Source organism: Ambystoma mexicanum, chromosome 2q (assembly GCF_040938575.1).
Source record: "Ambystoma mexicanum isolate Mex_15411 chromosome 2q, UKY_AmexF1_1, whole genome shotgun sequence".
Classification (NCBI taxonomy): Eukaryota; Metazoa; Chordata; class Amphibia; order Caudata; family Ambystomatidae; genus Ambystoma; species Ambystoma mexicanum.
The window spans coordinates 590,237,086-590,250,702 of record NC_090924.1 but is presented as its reverse complement, the minus strand read 5'-3'; positions in this window follow the sequence as shown (position 1 = coordinate 590,250,702).

Below are 13,617 nucleotides of genomic sequence, written 5' to 3'. Positions count from 1 at the left end.
TCGGCAATTATGTGGATCATGAAATGGTTTTGAGGATGAATCTAACTCTTTGTCCCAAGGCTGTAAAGGACGTCATTACTACGGTGGATGGTACGGAGATAGCCTCCGGGCCAGTAACGCATACCACTCAAGAGGTGACGCTAGTAAGTCAAGATGGACACCATGAGAAGATCGTGTTCGATGTGATCAAGGCCCCTCAGTTCCAGATTATTCTAGGAATACCTTGGTTAGAGAAACACAATCCTCTGATCGATTGGCGAGCAAGAACGGTCCAGTTTCCAGAATGTGTCTCTACGTGTCACCCTCCTTCTGGTGTTGCACTGGCAGCAATTTCTTCAGAGACTCCCCAGTTACCTCCCGAATACCTAGAATACCAAGATGTTTTCCGGAAGGAGCAGGCTAACTCTCTACCTCCTCATAGGTCTTATGACTGCCAGATAGACCTGATACCTGGATCTACTCCTCCTTGTAGTAGAATTTATGCCCTCACCGAGCCTGAAACCTTCACCTTCGACAATACCTGGATCAATACCTGGCAAATGGGTTTATTCGTCCCTCCAAGTCCCCTGCCTCTTCAGCTTTGTTCTTCGTTCCAAACAAGGAAGGAGACCTTAGAACTTGTATCGATTATCGCTCCCTGAACCAGATCACCGTTAAGAATAGATATCCGTTACCTTTGATCCCTGAACTCCTGGACCAAGTCAGAAAAGCATGCATATATACAAAGCTGGATCTTAGAGGAGCTTACCACTTGGTACGAGTAAAAGAGGGCGATGAATGGAAGACGGCCTTCCGCACCAAGTATGGGCTATTTGAATATCAGGTCATGCCCTTCGGACTTTGCAATGCCCCGGCCGCCTTTCAATATTTTATGAACGATGTCCTCAGAGAGCTCATAGATGTGTGTGTTGTTGTTTACATCGACGACATTCTCGTTTATTCTTCATCGGAATCTGAACATCGGAAACACGTGAAAATGGTCCTCGAAAGATTGCGTCAACACAAACTTTTCGCTAAGTTGGAAAAATGTGTTTTCAACGTGACTGAAGTTGAATTCTTGGGATTCATATTATCACCTGGCGGAGTGCGTATGGATTCAAAGAAGGTCGATGCAGTTCTCAAATGGCCATCACCATCCTCCGTAAAAGGTGTGCAAAGCATGTTAGGCTTCGCTAACTTTTACCGCATGTTTATCCCCGAGTTCTCTCGAATAGTCCAGCCCATCACTGCCTTGTTAAAGAAAAACAAATGTTTTGAATGGTCTACCGAGGCGGAACAAGCTTTCCAGGATTTGAAGACTAAATTTATCTCTGCACCAATCTTAAAACACCCTCGCCCCGAACTCCCCTATATCGTGGAAACTGATGCTTCAAGCCTTGCCATGGGGGCAGTTCTATCACAAAAGGACCCGGTAACCAATCAGTTGCATCCCGTGGCATTTTGGTCCCGCAAATTCTCGCCTCCTGAAGTCAATTACACGATTACTGACAAGGAACTTCTGGCTATCAAGTCTGCCTTTAAGGCTTGGCGGCATTATCTGCTGGGGGCCCGACACACCGTTACTGTGATTACGGATCACCGAAACCTGCAATATTTGAAAACCGCAAAAGCCCAATCCTCTAGACAACTCCGTTGGGCATTATTCTTTGCCGAGTTTGACTTCATAATTACCTATCGACCTGGTACCAAGAACGGTAAAGCCGATGCCCTTTCTCGGATGGGAGTGGAAGAACACTTGATCAACCCTAAACCTGTACCAATCATTCCTGAACAAAGAATTCTGGGTGTAATCACCACAGAATCCATAGAGGAAGTTAAGGATAAAGCCAGGCAACTTGTAACTCCAGCAGACATACAGAATTGGCATCTGCAGGGAAAGGACTTTGCAGTAAAGGACAACTTATTGTATTTCCAAGAACGATTATACCTACCCAGCACAGATTTACAGAAAAAGGTAATCTCTTGTTATCACGACTCTTTAATGGAAGGTCATCCCGGTATAGCCAAGACCTCAGAAAAGATCAAGCGCTACTTCTGGTGGCCGTCTTGGAAAAAAGATATCAGAGACTTTATAATGTCCTGTGGAGTATGCGCCCAAAACAAGAGTCAAAAGGAAAGACCAGCAGGCCTCTTACGCCCTATTGACATCCCACCTCGCCCTTGGCATACGCTTTCTATGGACTTCATCACCGATCTACCTCCATGCTCCGGATACAATACGATTCTAGTAATCGTGGACTTATTCTCCAAGATGGCGCATTTCATTCCGCTCAAAGGCTTGCCAACAGCAGCAACTCTGGCCCGAGAATTTCTCGAAAACATCGTCCGACTGCACGGTTTTCCTTCGGTTCTAATTTCGGATCGAGGTAGTCAATTTATTTCTCATTTTTGGCAAAGTTGCTGTCGGTCGGCTCAAATTGATGTGAGACTATCGACCAGTCACCACCCTCAGACCGACGGACAAACCGAGAGGACCAATCAAACTCTGGAACAGTATTTACGCTGCATGCTGCAACAAACTGAAAAAACTTGGAAAGATATCCTTTGGATAGCCGAGTATGCCTACAATAACTCTGTCCATTCGGGAACTGGGAAAACCCCGTTTTTTCTTTTGTACGGCAGTCACCCTCGAACCTCGGAGTTGGATCCCCTCCAAGATCTTGAAACACCAGCAGTAGACTACCTGCATTCTACAATCACCCAAGCCTTTAAGGAAGCTGTTTCTCACCTTCAAAGGGCTAAAGAACAATACAAGAAAGGAGCAGATCAACATCGGAAGGAAGCCCCCCACTATCAAGTAGGGGATCAAGTCTGGTTATCCACCAAATATCTATCTCTAAAAGGGCCACGCACATTCAACCCAAGATACCTTGGTCCCTATTCCATCACTACCATAGTAAACCCAGTAGCGGTCAAGTTGGACTTGCCCCCGCACATGAAGATACATCCGGTCTTCCACGTCTCTCTATTAAAACCCGTGCAACCTCAAACCCGACTAACCAAATCTCCAAAACCTATCCTAGTTGATGGAGAACTCGAGTTTGAAGTCAAAAGCATTCTGGACTCCAAGATCTCCAAATCTAAACTATTCTACCTAATTGACTGGAAAGGCTACGGCCCCCAAGAGAGATCCTGGGAACCTGCTGAATATGTCCACGCTCCTCGCCTAATCAAAAGATTTCACCGAACATTTCCTGACAAGCCAAAACCCCCGGAGAAGCCCGGTTTGGGAGGGGCCTTGAGGGGGAGTACTGTCATGATCTCTGCTTCCAAAAGGTCAGGGTTTTCCCAACTCCCTTGGAAGCAGATCCATAACCCAGGTTCCGAGTGCCAACCAGTCCCAATTGGGACCTTTTGGAACCAGTCCTGGCGCCAGTGGCACCAGGCTCATAAATATGCCCAGTCCCGGCGCTGGAAGCGCCGGGCTCATAATGCTTGGGTGGACTTACCTGCAGCAGACCATGCTGCTTACTTGCCTGCCAGTTGAGCCTCTGATCCTCTTCTGTTTGGAACTACTTTTCCTGTTGGGTGGGGCTGGAGCCACTCCCTAGATTCAGAACACTGGAACTCTTCTGGAAGGCAGGAACTCTTTTTTTACCAGGAACTCTTTTCTTACTTAGGCGTGGCTGTGGAAGGAGACACCTAAGCACTACAGGAGGCTATTTAAACCACACCCGGTGGATGAATCTTGCTTTGCGTTATTCTGCACCCTCTGCAGCAGAACGCTCATCGTGTCTTCTGCATCCGGTCCTGGGCCTAAGGAAAAAGGCTTACCATCCTGAATCCAGTCTTCAGCAACACCTATAAAGACAAGAAAGAACAGGTTAGCATTCCGGCATCTGAAAGGCAAAGGCTTACCTACTCTTCGTGCGCTCCGGAGGTCTTCACACTGCATTCCGGCATCTGAAAGACAAAAGCTTACCAACTCTTCGCACGCTCCGGAGGCCGTCGGCGCTGCATCTCGCATCTGAAAGACAAAACAAGGTGCGTTTAAAGACATTGGGGAACTTTAATACTCACGTGCCATTACTCCTTTCCACATCTAACCCAGTGGGTATCCCGGCACCCTGCAGCCGCTCCGAACTTGTACCTGCAAAATAAAAAGACAGTTAGAGCGCTTCGTGAAGCTGGCAACAAGCGCTTACTTACGTGCTTCCAGGCGCTTCTATTCATCACACGGGCTCCATCTTCAACTCACTTCAGCCCGTCATCCGCCATCGCCGGAACCCTGCAAAACAAGAGACATCATTATTAAAGACTTTAAAGACATTTGAGTTACTCGAAACTTACCGTTCGTGCAGTAAACGACGGACAGCAGTCCTCTGAAGTCAAGAGGCCTGCGCTACCTATCCAGTGAAGATACTGGTTACAGCACCCTGCCCCGAGGCAGATGGAGAGCTCGGCATTCACTTACCTAAGGTGAGAGCGTTAACCTGTGGGGGTCTACAGGAGAGGAGAAGAGGAAAGAGATAGGGACACCCCAATAACCCCAGTTCATTAACCCCGTATTTTCTATCTGCAGACATCTTACTCTGCACGTCAGGCATACAGGGCACAGAGGTCCAGCCCAAAGAGCCAACCGGGTGCTGCACATCACCTTTGAAGATACGGTAGTCGCCCAGTCAAGACCGGCGCCTCTGCGAGAATCAGGTGAGCGTTACAGCTGCGCCTTCCCGTTTCTGCCAAGAGGAAGCCACTTTTATGACGCCCACAATATAACATCTGCCTGAGTCAAGGAAGGGCTTTGTTCAAAAGGATGCCATTTACGACCCCCCCAATAAACCCTCTGCCTGGGCCCTTTGTTTAGTTTCTTGCAGTCCCCTGGTAATTCAATCAGAGAGTGGGTGACCTCCTTTTGGCAGGGGCAACAAAATGCAGCCAGGCCTGGGAATGCATTTGTTGGGCAAGCCCCCACTCCTGTCGGGGGTAGCTGTCTGGCAGAATTCCAGTTTCCTTAAGCCAGGTTTCAGCTAAAATGTCACTTTTTGTTCCCCATTTTAAGTCAATACAATTTTTACATATGCAGCTAGAATGCTGATTCTAAGTCCAAAACTATGACATTTTAACAGTTACAAACTATGTGACACTCAAAAGTAGGTCACTCAGTTAATTTAAACATTTCGATTTTGGTGGTTTTAATCCAGTTTCAGTTAGGCTGCTGACATGCATAGCTCAGCCAGCTTTGTTATGAACATTGTTTTGGGCTATTCATCTTCCCAGATTTTGTATGCACACATACTTCATTCTGCCAGATGTCCGCTGGTGTTCAGTGAGATTTTTGGATGTGTTGCAATGTTTGAAAATAGGCATTTTGAGCTGGCATTCAGAGAAACCAAAGGTAATTTTAAAGCGTTTTTGAGCTAACAGGCGCTGCTGTTTTACCTTTGGGACCCATTCCACTCATGGCACCCTGGCCCATCATGCTCGCACTGGTGGGTGGCAAGTTAGGCAGCCATTTTGGTGTGCGCACAAACTGCGTGGTTCTCCTGGATTCTGGCGCACATGTGGGCTTTTTGGCCATCTTGGATTTTCTAAGCCCACAGCACCAAATGGTGCAGCATGATAGCTCAAACGTGGGTCAGGACACCCAACATAATGGACCGCATTTTGTGGGTGCAGTGGTATTACAGATATGTGCTGGTCTCCAGATTGATAAGAGATTCCACAGTTCAAGGCATCCGAGTTCTGCCGGTCTTGTGGAGAGGCACAACAGGATTCTTAAATCAAAGATTAGTAAGGTTTGTGCGGGAAGCAAGTTGAGTTGGGTGGATGCATTACCAATAGCGCTATTATGCATGCGTACGTCTGTACAGGCTAAAACTGGGCTCTCCCCGTACAAAATCGTAATGGGGAGGCCGGCAAATGTTTGGTGCGCACCTCAGCCAAAACGACTTAGTGAAATAGAACATCCTGTGCTTAGTACTTATTGTGGCCTTTTAATGCAGAAATTGCGTTTGATTCATCAGCAGGTGCAGGAGGCATTACCAGTGAGATACACCGGTCCGGGGCACGCGCTGGAGCCAGGAGACTGGGTGCTGCTAAAAAACTTTGAAAGAAAGTCATCATTAGCACCCAGGTGGCGCGTGCCCCATCAAGTACTTTTGGCGACGCAGACGGCAATACGGGTGGATGGAAGGAAGTCGTGGATCCATGCCACCCATGCCAAGAAGATTCCAACTGCACTAAAGACTTGCCTGACACTGATGACCGGAAAGAGACAGCGGTCCCAGAAACGAAAGAAACTGTTGCCAGTAAGCAGCCACTTAATCTGCCAAAACGAGAAGTGAAACTCGAAACAAAGCCTGAGACGATTGCCAAAGAGGGGGAAGGGCAAAGAGTTCCCCAACGATGCCCAGCAGAATCGACATCACTGCTGACCGACGCGAAAAACCAAATCGTGTATCCCTTTGGCGGCCACCAGCACTTGCCAGCACGCCAAAAAACGGATCTGCATCATTGGTGCGGCGCACACCAGCACCTGCAGTAGCACCACAGGCTTACTTCGAGCCTGAATCTGGAAGTGCACCGGCACTGTTCACGGATCATACGATACCAGGAGCAAGGGGATACAACCTGCGGCCTCGGAAGACAAAGTGATCCACAGTTCTTTTTGGTGTTTATGTCAACCTCTGGTTCAGCTCATGGACGGAGAAGGGACCAGAGGTGTAGAGGAGAGAAGCGTGAGAATTGTGCAAATCGGACAATTCAAGACTCGCGGCTCCTCGGTGCGATCATAAAAAGTACATGTGTCCGGAACCAGAGCGGACAAGCTGGGCGCACATGATACTAAGGCGATAAGATAACTGATCAAAGGTCCTCTGAGCAGTATAAGAAGGGACAAGTGATCTCGCCTAAAAACGAATAATCTAATCCAGGCTAAAAAGGACAGGCAGAACTGAACTGTGACAAATAATTCCATTGAACTTATAAACATCAGAGCAAGCGCGACGAAGAGAGATATCCACAACGAACTGTGATAAGGAAGAAGAAGGACGACGAGAAACATGCCGGGACCAGTTCCAGCCTCCTCCTGCACCACCACCGCTGAGAATGAGTCAGTTATGAAGACTATAAGTTTAAGAAAAACGCATGGTAAAACAAATTGTATGCTGGTACTAACGATAATAATGTGCTTTATGACCGTGGTAGCACCAATATCGACAGCCCTAATATTATGGTGGGTAGAAACAATACACCCACTAGAAATGTTTTTACCAATAATTAATATATCCACTACTGAAAGCCCGGTTCAGGTGATCACTTATACCCTACCCCCAATGGAAGAAAAACACAGGGAAGGTTTTGGAAATAACACCTTACTGTTGATAAAGAACATGACACATGCAATCCTGAAGAAAACAAACTGCTGGGTATCTGCCCATTTACCACAGCATGCCGGGAAAGGAATAGGGTGGTATGTGCAGCCATTACCATTAAGTTCTGCATGTGGTGCATCTTTAGGTGCAATGTTCTATGGGATATGGAATGAGAGTAATACTGGTCAATTAGACAGAACCAACATGAATGAGTTTGAGGAGATAATAATGAAGCCTGTGGGTTGTTCCATTTTCCAAAAAGCACAAGTAATAGCCCCAGAGCCCACGAGGAAAAGTACACGGAATATAACACGACAAGGACTTTCCATCTTGAAAGGGGCCCCTAGGGGACCCTGAAGTCCATGGAAACAAGGCGAGTCACCACACACGATAGAGACGCCAGACACGAGGTTGTATTCCCAAAGCTAGGGTTTTATTGCAAAGCAAAAGTCTCAGTTGGCCAACTCGGTCTCACGCCCCGCTACGTGTATCTCTAGACCTAGAGGGACGCAAGAGAGCGAAATACGTACATCAGTTATATATATACAAAATGCATATCAAACAATCAGCTCTGACATGTTTAACACCCCCCCTTTATTGGGTTTCTTTGAACTTGGTGTGATGATGGACATCTCCGACCACTATTACACCTTCAAACATCTATTCTAGTAACAATTTGCAATTTGTGAGTGCGAAGGCATATTTCGGTTATTGAATAGAACACGGCGCTTCTGTTCTTGGAAGTAAACTACATACGGGGGGAGTTGCATTCCGGACCATGCTATCTATCAGGTGCTATTCGCGTCGTGGGAGCCGACATGCTCTAGCGGGCTCAGCAAAAGGGGGGCCGTAAGAAAAGCATAATTCAAGCCTTTAGCGGTATTATTCTAACATATTCTACCATATAACAGTTACAAGACTTGCTGGCAGCTGTGAAATGATTAAATGCCCTGCAGCTCTGCTTCAAGGCTACATTCGGGAGGGAGCCGGGCATTCTTCCTGGTGCTGCCTACGTTTGTGTTTCAGCGAACTCTTGTTATCCTCACGGCCCTGCGGCCTTGTCCTTTACACATACAGACAACAATGTTCCACAGTCGAGCAGTGTAAGCGGAAAATATACTGCGAAGCAATAGGAACAGAAAGCAATGAGCAATGGTTAGAAAACAAAAATGGCGATTCTTGTTACATCAAAATGGCCGTTCATTGGCAAACTCTAAAACCTTTATTTTGTCATATCGTGCATGAGACGGTTGGCCCACGGCCACCAAAATGCGTTTGCGGTCTGAAAGTAGAGGTATCCGTATTTCTAGACTGACACCTTAAATACATAGTTGGTGTGCATGGGGCGTGATAATCGTTCATTATATGCAATATTGGACCAATTAATCTTAAAAGTCAATACATTTTTTTGTTAATTATTGTGGTAGGGATGAGACTTTGAGTTTGGGTACGTGTATGTAACAAACCAATATGGCTGACAGTTTATCCCTGTTTCAATGTACATGAGTAGTCAGTTTTCTGTCACAGTTGTAAACACGACGAATCAGGAAGTCTATAATTACATTTAAATATTTTTCCGGTACGGCGTTTGCCTCCTCCTGCGTGAATAAGTGGGACGGACACTGATTAATGACAACCCCTTCTTGTAAAACTGGTAAGAAAGACGACACAGCACGTATAATTCTAGAACCTAATGAGTGGTTTCTTGCCAAAGAAGGGGTACAATATGTACGGAGCTCAAACTGACACATCCGTGACCTTCAGTCATGATCCATGGGGATCGGTGTTGGAATATCCACAAGTGAGCAATGCCAAGTTGATTAATCATGCTGTATTTTCCCACAGGAAAATCGTGGGATATTGAAGGTCAAATGAGATGTCACAAAGTGGGAGCGCAGTCATTTTAAGGAGCTCTACAACCTGGAATTGTTAGCAGGTCTTTTTCAGTTTAGCTAGTATTCGCCTTTGTACTTTAGCATAGAGGTATTATCCGTTGACAGCACCAAAATGAATGGTGAATAGCACGTCTGTTTGTTTAAATTTAGTTTAAGATGGCCGACAGTTTTCCCCCATGTCCATTAACATTCAAAAGGAGGGCGGTTGGTCTAGCAATTGAGATGAGTTGTATGCGGGAAGGTGGTGGTATGCTGCTGTTTTAAAATTACCACGGGGTGAGTAAGTCCTGGGTTTTTGAAAATGCGTTTGTGTAGCAAGTGTGGTGCACCACTCCTCGAAAGCCGCTTATGAAAGATGGCTCGGCTTCAGTAACCTTTGTCTCCAGTGATGGCTAGACGGATTACAATGCTGTAATTGGAGTTTTTTGAAGCCTGAATTTTGAGTGTTAACATTTGTTCAAGTGGCTGTGTTTTCCACATTATTTTACAGTTTTGGGCAACCCCTGCAGGGTTATGTGAGAAAAGTAAAAAAATCTTAAATATCTATGAAGTTGAATTAATTAACGAATAATGAATTTAGGGGAGACATGAGGTTTTTGAATATAATATCTCTGAAATATTGAATTTGGGTTGAGGCTGAGTCTAATTAATTTAATTAGCAAAGAGTTCAACCAATAAATTCAGTTGTACGTGAAACTCAGACAATCTTTTATCCACAGGGTCCGCAATTGTCTATGGTCCTGATCAAGGCGGTCTTCATTTCCTCATGCCACTGAAAGACCTCTGTGGTTTTCTTTTCTTGGAATTGACCCTTGACATTCATGGACATAATTGATGTTTCTTCATGTATCATGTAATTTGATGTGCATTCATGTTCAGCATTGAATCTGCATTTAATATGCACATATGTTTAATACCTGAATTTGCAGTTAGTTTGCATTTATTAGGCACTTATGTTAAAGTGGTTAGTCTAGGTTTTGGACCCCACTGTGCATGCTTTGGTTCCTTTAGGTCCAGTACTGACTGTGCATAATACATCATTTACACATGTATTTCTATATTGTCTTGCTGTGTATCACAATCATTCATTGTTTGGTACTACAGCTATCTCCTGTATTTTGCCAAGTGCTGGAACACTTAATCGGATTCATTCCCACTTTGCATTTTAATATGCTAATTATTTTGACTCACCTATCATAACAATTCCTGATGGGAACAATTTCTCTTGGGTTTGCTTGTTTCTCTAGTTCCCATTAGAGTCGGAGCTCCCCCTCTAGTATTACTCTGTGTTATGACCAGCAGCAGCAGAGGGAGAAAATGCAGGAGTGCCAGCCTGTGAGTTTGAGAAATAAGATGGGTACGAAATGCGGCAAATCTTGGATTCTGGAAGACGGGGAAGAACATTGTGGTACTACCTGGATTGGCTAGGTTATGGTCCTGAGGATAGGTCATGGGAACCAACAGAAAATGTGCATGTGTTGTCCGGAATGTCCTCGACCTCTGTTTGGGCGGGGAAGTACTCTGGGGAAAGTGGGTGTCGGTGTGAGAGCCCGCACCGAGATGGCAATGCCGGTGTGGGACTTCAACTTCCAGCAAGCTGAGGTGGAGCGGTGGTACGCACACAAGGAAATAAAGACAGGTGGCATGCTTTCATATGTACTTGTCATTTGCACCGGAAAGCATGCACTCCTGGAAGGAGTTTGCTCACCCACATGGGTGAGCTGGCACGGAGAATGCCGCAAGCATATGTTTTCCTGGCTGATAGTGGCAGCATCCGAGCTGCAGCAGTGACTGGGGAGCCAATCCCGAAGGAGAGTTCAGGCACTCATGAAGGCCAGTGCAGTCGGGCCACAGTGCAGACTCCGGCTTTGGAATGTTTACCGACCTTCTGTCTCTGGACTGACCCGCAGGTTTAGAGGCATTAGTGAAGTGACATGTGATTGCACATGTTGTATTTGTTTCATTTATTACAGTGGAAAGAGTTACAGCCTTTGGGTTTTTCTTTGTTTTCAGTGTGGCAATAAAAACGAAATGCATCAAACCTTTCTAATGTTCGCATGTATTTGAAAAGAGGAAAAACTGGAACAAACGTTGGACTGTGCAAAAGAAAGACTGATGAGTCAGGCGTTTGAGGTTAATATGCATTCTGTGAGAGAAGGATGTTTAATGTTACAGGAGCAAATGTCAAAGAGTGTTTGACATCGGCAAATGGCAAGCAATAATGTTCTTACAACAGGAGCACATGTCAGGGAGTATTCGTGCATGAGCAATTGACGAGTAATGACATGTGGTTCTTCAGGAGTTAAGGTTCAGGAGTGCTCTTACATGGGCAAATGAGAAGTAATGAGTATTGCTGGAGCAAATGGCGAGGAGAGTTTATACATGGGCAAATGACAAATAATTGTGTACGTACCAGAGCGAGGGTCTAGTAGAGTGGTCCGTCAGGAAGAAACGACAGCATAAGGTGCAAGGTGCCAATTGGGTGACAGGAGTCGTGTGAATTACAGGGTATTTGAGAGTACTGGAACCAAGAGTGGATTCTGGACCCTAATTTGGAAGTTGTAAGAACATTGTGCATCTTTCTAAAAATTCCCCCTTCCTGTTCATTACCTCTTCCTTAACGTCTTTCCGGTTCTGCTAAATCAGCATACGTACCCACAACCACTCCCTAACCCTCTTCCCCCATTGCTTACCTTGAGGTGGCCTGTACATTGCAAGTAGGCATCTCTTGCCAAAGGGTTGCGTACATGCGGCTTCTGGGGTCAGGGCGATTGTGCGGATAGTACTGTTGACAGCCTTGACCACAACATTTTCTCGCACAACCTCCTATATCAGCTGGTAACACATGAAACCACCTTCTCATATGTAGCATCCTCTTCTACTAACCTGTCCCATTTACCTGGGTCACGTTTTGAGCAACTTGAACTCCTGGGGAAATATCACCTTTCTCATCAATTCTGTTTGAATTCCTAATTTCCTGATTGGCCACTGATTTCCTAGACAGAGAGTCAAACACCACATTCTCTTTCCCTAGCATGTATTCTAGAGTATAATTGAACCCCTATAAGATCATTACCCATATCCTTCTTGATAAATCGTATACACCGTTTTCCTAAGATTACTCCGTTTTGTTGCCTGCTGTCTGTCCTTACAGTGAAATGTCAAATAAACAAGTATGTTTAGAACCATTCACCTCCCTCTACACATCCCAAAGCCTCTTTTTCAGTAACCAAGAAATGTTCTTCATTCCTTCTCAGCATCCTTGATGCAAAACATCTGTCTTCTGTCTTCCTATGTACACTTGTGAACACTACACCCCAGCCACATCCACTTGCGTGAGTATATACAGTCGTCTCTCCATCCTTATCAAACATAGCCAATAGTGTGGCACCTACAACCTCTTCGACCTCTTTAAATCTTTCCTCTCATTTGTTTTAGCAGCAGAATTTCACATTTCTCTTATTGAGTTTCCTTTTCTTCATAGTATTATCTGAAATCCCATAAAACCCATCCACAAACTTTGAATAGTATACAATGGGTCTCATTATGTCATGAATTTACCGGTGCCCGGGAATGGACAATTACCGGGGCATTACAGCCCCGGCAGACTCGGTAATTGCCCATGCCCGGCCACCGGTAAATATTAGTACCCATTCCTATATGAGTCCCATTGGACTCAATGGGAATGGGGAGGCCGGATGCCCCGGCACCATTAGTGAATGGTGCCAGTGCATCCGACATGGTCTGCTCGCGGGTGCCGATACGCCCACCAGGTCAGAACTGGTGGGCGGTAAGGCACCTGCGAGCAGAACACATAGTTTGCCGGTCCGGTAACAACGGTACCGGCATGCTTACCAATACCGTTGTTACCGGACCAGCAACCTTATAATGAGGCCCAATGAGTCCTAACAACAACATAGTTCCTATCTATTCTGCTGACTCTCCATTTTCACAAAGGCCTTCAACAAATCATCCATTGCATGTTTTCATCCTCTTGAGGTTTTCTTCTTTTGAGAGCTCATCACCTAAATCTTCTGTTTTGCCACACCTAAACTGGCAATTAATTGTCCTTAATGTGAGCCCCACCTCAAATGTCATATACATTAACCCTTCCACAATTTTTGAGGACTGACACCAAATCAAATGGCATTCGTTTAAACCTGAAAAGTCCTATCGGAGTGAAGGCAGTCATGTTCAAAGACTTCAGATGATATTTGATGATATGCTGAGATCAATGAAGGAAAACACCCGTAAGACTGTGAGTAGGTCAGAGTAATGACCATGTTAAGTGGGGAATGTGGGGTATGGGGAGTTTGGAGGACCCCAGGGACTACCAACCATACGTGTGCCTTGAATGTTGTTAATGGTACCACTGTCTGTCACCATATACCTTCCAGTAACATTTA